Source organism: Lepidochelys kempii, chromosome 3, assembly GCF_965140285.1.
Source record: "Lepidochelys kempii isolate rLepKem1 chromosome 3, rLepKem1.hap1, whole genome shotgun sequence".
Taxonomy (NCBI): Eukaryota; Metazoa; Chordata; order Testudines; family Cheloniidae; genus Lepidochelys; species Lepidochelys kempii.
In genome coordinates this window covers 76,005,749-76,011,748 of record NC_136382.1, presented here as the reverse complement: position 1 = coordinate 76,011,748, position 6,000 = coordinate 76,005,749, and the positions used below count along the sequence as shown (strand labels likewise).

The window sequence follows — 6,000 nt, the reverse complement described above, 5'->3', positions numbered from 1 at the left end:
GGGCTATGGTCGAGGCCGGAGCTACAGCTGGGGCCATGACCAGAGTCAGGGGACTGTGTCAGGGCTGAGACCGGAGCTGGGGGTGGGGCTGGGTGGCACTCCCTCCCCGTAGCCCAAGCCCTGCCATGCCCCTCCAAACTTTCCTCCGTGTCTCCCTAGGGGGCAAGTCCCACAGTTTGGGGACCACTGCTGTAGATTTTAAAGTAGTTGCTTTTTGCTAATTTAATATAAAAAAGGATTTATCCATTGTAGGTGGTTATTTGATTATATATAGGTTTTTTAAAATAGCAAAGTCACTTTTATATATTTGTGTACTTCACTCTATGTGAATTATTATTTCTTATTTAAAGGTCTGTTGGTCTACATGTTGCTGAATGAACAGTTCCCAAGAGCAGTGAGTCTTCCTCTGAGAGCTAACAATCCATGAACTATGCAAATACAGTGCTACTGAGCAACAGGTAAAGATATCCAAAACATTAATTCACAAACTAACTACAAAGAAAAAGCAATGCAATAACTGGAAGAAAAGGTGAGGACATAATTGTGCTAGGCGTTACTTGTTAAAAGAAGTACTGAACCAGGTTTGGTGAGGTTTTTTTTTTGTTTTGTTTTAGTGAAAGAGAGGGAGATTTTGTTTTGCAGTGACTGGGAGGATATTCAAAAATGAAGGGTGTTGGTGTATAGGTAGACTTTTAGGTCTTGTTGAGGATAGAATAAAAATTGTTTAACCTAGTGTAGACAAGTTGTATTTTAACACATTAGGTGGTTGAGGTAAACATTAGGAAACAAGCTTGGGTTTACCTTGACCAGATAACACATGTTAAAATACAACTTGTGCTATCTATACTTGAGTGTTAAAACATATTTAATATCCACTCTTGCCTTAATGGGAGGAGAGAGTCAACCAATACAGAGGTTTGAAAAGAGGGATGTGATAGAAGTTGTACATTCTGAACAGTTTGACACTACAAATAGTAACCCACATCTGAATAGTTCTTGTTGTGTTACATTTAGGATTTTAAATAGTTAAGATTGTCATAATATTGAATGTTAAAATAGTTTTTAGGATGTGTGAAACAGCTGTTTTTTATGTCAAAACACAGTATATGAAAAAACACAAATGCTGTCTGAGTTTGAAGTATTTAGTATGAATCTGTTATATACAGTTTTTGATGTCAGTATGTTACGTTTAGATGTTCCTGGAATCTATGTAATTAACGTTAGATGATGCTAATCTGTGGTGGGACTTTAGTATGGAAGGATTTAGTGTCCCCTCTGTGCATCCATGTGTAATGATAATTAACAGATTTCCCCTTTGCCATCTTTTATCTAAGTGTACGTATTAAGGTCCGTTAATCTTTCTTCATAGGTCATGCCCTCCATTCCTTTTGTCATCTGTATATTCCTTGTAATTTATCAGTGTTGGTACGTTTTTTTTAATAGCGAGCAGAACAAAACCCTGCATAGTACTCCCCAGTGTGGTATTAGCAAGGCTTGTGTAAAGAGGAATTATTCCTTCTCTGGCCTTAAAAAAATTGTTTTTTCCCCCCTATATGTACATATTAGTATATATAGTATTCACTTTTCTTGCAATAGTATCACTCCTCAAGCTAATGTCTAGGAAATATACTGTAGGGAGCAATCCTGCCCTGGCACTGGGATGAACTAGATGACCTCATATCTTTTCAGACTCTAATTTCTGTGATTTGTTGTGTGCTGTCACTCCAGACCCTTCACTTTACTGCTCTCAAAGCAACAATATTCAATTTTTTTTCTTTTGCATGTTGTTCTGATGGGTCAGTGACTCATGTTGCACTCATATGACCTATTTTCCCCTTGTACAACAAAAATGATTTGAAGGACTGGTAAACTGACTTTGAAAGATTAAGTGAATGAAATAGATAAATTGGTCACTGATATGGGAGGTTGGTCAGAGGCCAGAAAATGACACTGTATATGTAAACCCCAAAGAAGGGGCTAAAATAGTCCAAAGGAGTGTAACTAAACATAATGATCTTGTCTGGGGTGAAGACTGGATGAAAATTATTATTGTGCATCAGTGACTTATTTTCTCTTGAATGCTCTGTTTTAACCTGTTTGTGATTCATACTTTCTCTATAAAGTTACTGGAGTACATCTATTCTGTTTAAAGGAAACAATAAATTCTACACTGAAATGGCATTCTCTGCAGAGAATTCTGACTTTACTAACTTGCTTATACAGAATGATTTTATAATGTAATGGTTCAAATTACTTAATATTAACACAAACATTTAGAAATTAAAGGATTTTGCATAGAAATTGCATTTCACATACTGTTTGAATAGTAAAGATTAGGAGAACCAATAAAATCAATAAATTGTAACATGTTATTACCTCCATCAACCTGAATGGTTATCCAAAAATTTGGGGTCTTGAGGGTTGTTCCAGTAATGAGGAGAAATGGGTGATGAAATGAAGTATTTTTTTGATGCAACTCTGTCTACTTATAAAGAATATGCGAAGACCTTGTTTCCCTGAATACAGTAGGAATCGAAACTTTGTCTTGTGTTTTGCTTACGGTTCTAAGCCTCTTTCAGCCAGCACTGAACTGAAAAAGCTTTCTCTCTTGTTTTTTTTCTAAGGGCCATGCTCCCAGTGCTTGTGCAGTGTCCTTGGATTTCTGCTCCTTCTCTGAGTTCTTCTCTGGTGTTTGTCTGTCTTTCACAGACATACAAATCCTCACAAAACAATAACCAGCAAAACCCCTCAGTGCACACACAACTTGCCTGTGCCTTTGTTTTGAGTGGTGACATGTACCTGTGTTTTTCGTGGAGGCTGCTATTGTTTGTTATGTTGTTCCATAAAGATGCTTAATGGCTGATTAGGACTGTCTTTCAATGAAGGGCAGTGATTATGCCTAACCTATAACAATATTTTGCAGTAATACAGCATCTCTCATTTAGGGATTTCAGAATACTTTACAAGGGGAATTGACTCTCAAGCATCTTCAGTAGAATCTCCGTTACAAACACCACAGGAATGGAAGTTGTTCGTAACTCTGAACAAAATATTATTGTTGTTCTTTCAAAAGTTTACAACTGAACATTGATTTAATACAGTTTTGAAACGTTACTATGCAGAAGAAAAATGCAGCTTTTAACTATCTTAATCTAAGTGAAACAAGCACAGAAACAGTTTCCTTATCTTGTGAAATCTTTTTTAAACTTTCCCTTTATTTTTTTTTTTAGTAATTTACATTTAATACAGTACTGTACTGTATTTGCCTTTTTTTGTCTCTGCTGCTGCCTGATTGCATACTTCTGGTTCCAAATGAGGTATGTGGTTGACCGATCAGTTCGTAACTCTGGTGTTCGTAACTCTGAGGTTCTACTGTATTCTAATCCAGGAGTCTTGATGTCCGTTTCTTGCTCTAACCACTAAATAACGCTTTATCTCCACAGAAGCATAGACCCTCCCCATTAACAGAGTCTTTCTCTTAAGGTTCTACTCCAAAATTTTAAAGCACGTATTTCACTAGTGTTTTCAGGCTTTATAGAGCACATGCTGTACATCGCTGTTATTGCTAAATTCTGTATTTTTGCTGTATCCTCTACAATGTTTCCAGTGTCTTTCTAATCTGGTATTATAGGAGAGGGCTACAAAATTGGTTCCAGGTAGGCAACAACTAGTTAGGACAAAGGCAGTTAGGCAGTAGGACAAAGTAAAAACTGACATAGGTAGGAATGGATTTACACAGAATCTTAAAGGTGGGAATGAAACTTACTGTCGAGAGCAAGAGGAAGCTAATTGTAGGGACTGAAGAGAAGAGTGTTGTTTCAAAGTAGTGGATGATGTGAAAGAATTTTGGAGAAAGGAGGGAGAAGGGATGGTTTAGGAGCAACACGTGGAATTCACTTTTTGGTTATTTTTGGTTGATGGGGGGGTGGAGCGGATAGCCAAGGTTAGGTATGCAAAGGATAGCAAAAGGTTTTAGATTGAAAAGAGGAAAGGAAAGATTAGGGATCTAGCAATTGATTATTTGTATAGGTGGTAGTTGAAGGCCCGAGAGTGGGTGAGGTTAAAGACATAATTGATCTATATACAGTAACTCCTCACTTAAAGTCCTCCCGGTTAACATTGTTACGTTGCTGATCAATTAGAGAATATACTTGTTTAAAGTTGAGAAATGCTCCCTTATAACGTGGTTTGGCAGCCGCCTGCTTTGTCCATTGCTTGCAGGAAGAGCAGCCTATTGGAACTAGCTGGTGGGGGGCTTGGAACCAGGGTGAACTGGCAGCCTCCCTATCAGCTCCACTTTCCCCTAAGTTCCCTGTGCAGCAGCCGCCCAGCAGGCTACCAATTGCCAGCAGTTCAGCTATCCCTCCCCACACTGTCGTGCTGCTCCTGCCCTCTGTCTTGGAGCTGCTCCCTGGACCCTCCTGCTTGCTGTGCGGGGTGGGGGAAAGAGGGGGGCTAATCAGAGTGTCCCCCTCCCCCCTGCTCCTTCACCCGGCTTACCCCATTTCCATAGAACGGTGTGGGGACGGGGCACCACAGGGCTCAGGACGGAGGGAGCTTCCTGGCAGCAGCATCTGTCTCAACTTGCTGATCTACTTAAAAAGGCAGTGTACTTAAAGTGGGGTCAGCGTACTTAAAGGGGCCTTGTGCACCTCTCTCTCTCTCTCTCTCTCTCTCACATAGGGTGTGTGTGTCTGTCTGCTCTGCTGCCTTGCCTCCCTCCATTCCTGTTGCCTTGTAGAGCGTGAGGCTACATTAACAACAATGGGTTAGCCCTTGAGGGCTCAGCTGATTGCTAGTTCATCATTTAGCAGTAAGGGCTTCCCTGGGAAATATCCCATCCTCTGACTTCACCACCTCAACCAAGCTTCAGAATCATCATCACTGTGTACCAGTCTTAAATTGTTTGTTTAAAACTTATACTGTGTGTGTGTGTGTGTGTGTGTGTGTGTTTATATATAAAAAATAGTCTTTTGTCTGGTGAAAAAAATTTCCCTGGAACCTAACCCCCCCCCCCATTTACATTAATTCTTATGGGGAAATTGGATTTGCTTAACATCGTTCACTTAAAGTTGCATTTTTTAGGAACATAACTACAACATTAAGTGAGAAGTTACTGTACCTCTCGTTGAAGTTTTTTTACCCTGCTTGGAAGCCTGCCTCTGCTGTTTAGGATTCTGCCATTCTTCCAAGGACCACTCCAGTCCGGAAAAATCACCCCCCTGAGTGCAGCAAGTCAGAGTGCTTTTAAGCACTAGTGTAAACAGTGCGGCTCTCAGCACTTGGAGCTAATCCCCTTGTGGAGGTGGATTGCCAGGAGCGCTGGGAGAGCTCTTTCCCAGCAGTTGTGCATGACCATGCTCGCACTTCAAAGCACTGCCGTGAGAGCGCTCCCGTGACAGCGCTTTGACGTTTGCAATGTAGCCATGCCCTTATTCTGGAATAAGTCTCCACAGAAGGAGTTAATTCAGGAATACCTGTTCTCCTTTAAATTCACACCCCCCGTTAATCCAAATTAACTTCCCAGTGTGGACAAGCCCTTAGACATGATTCCCTTTAATTGGAAATAAACCATATCCTGGGTTTATTCCTGGACTGATAACTGCATATCATCTGTCCCTGCTGATTTACATATGATTAGTGTAATTCATTCATTAGCTGCTTATCAATCCTTCACACCACCATGACCAAATTTTCATTAGCGTTTAATGCTGTATGATTCTCAGTCTTTTAAAAGTGAAGCAGAATAGTTACTACAGCTGTCTCATAGTCTCATACTTGATTAATCCTACTCTATAATAGTGATCCCTTCTTCTCCCTTTTTTCTTAATGAAGATTAATTATGAAATCGCTTATTTAACTCTTTTGGAATTCTTTTCCTTCTCTAATGTCTAGACTAACACATTTTTATTAAATTTATCAATTCTGTGGCCCTCTGCAGTATTACTGTAGTATCTCAGTGTTGTCACAAACTTTAATATATTTACCTCAATATCCCGC

The 6,000-nt window shown here is 39.8% G+C and overlaps 1 protein-coding gene across 7 annotated transcripts in view; it reads left to right on the top strand.

Annotated features, from left to right (window-relative positions):
- The first annotated feature begins 355 nt into the window (after positions 1-355).
- FBXL4 (F-box and leucine rich repeat protein 4) overlaps positions 356-6,000 on the top strand; it is a 119,129-nt gene continuing 113,484 nt past the window's right edge. For 3 of the 7 annotated variants that reach the window (XM_073336827.2, XM_073336821.2, XM_073336825.2), the window contains exon 1: positions 443-458. The gene's annotated coding sequence lies outside the window, so the exon portion shown is untranslated. Of the gene's footprint in view, positions 530-6,000 lie in introns of all 7 variants that reach the window. The other 4 variants (XM_073336823.2, XM_073336828.1, XM_073336824.2 and 1 more) reach the window with 4 other exon arrangements.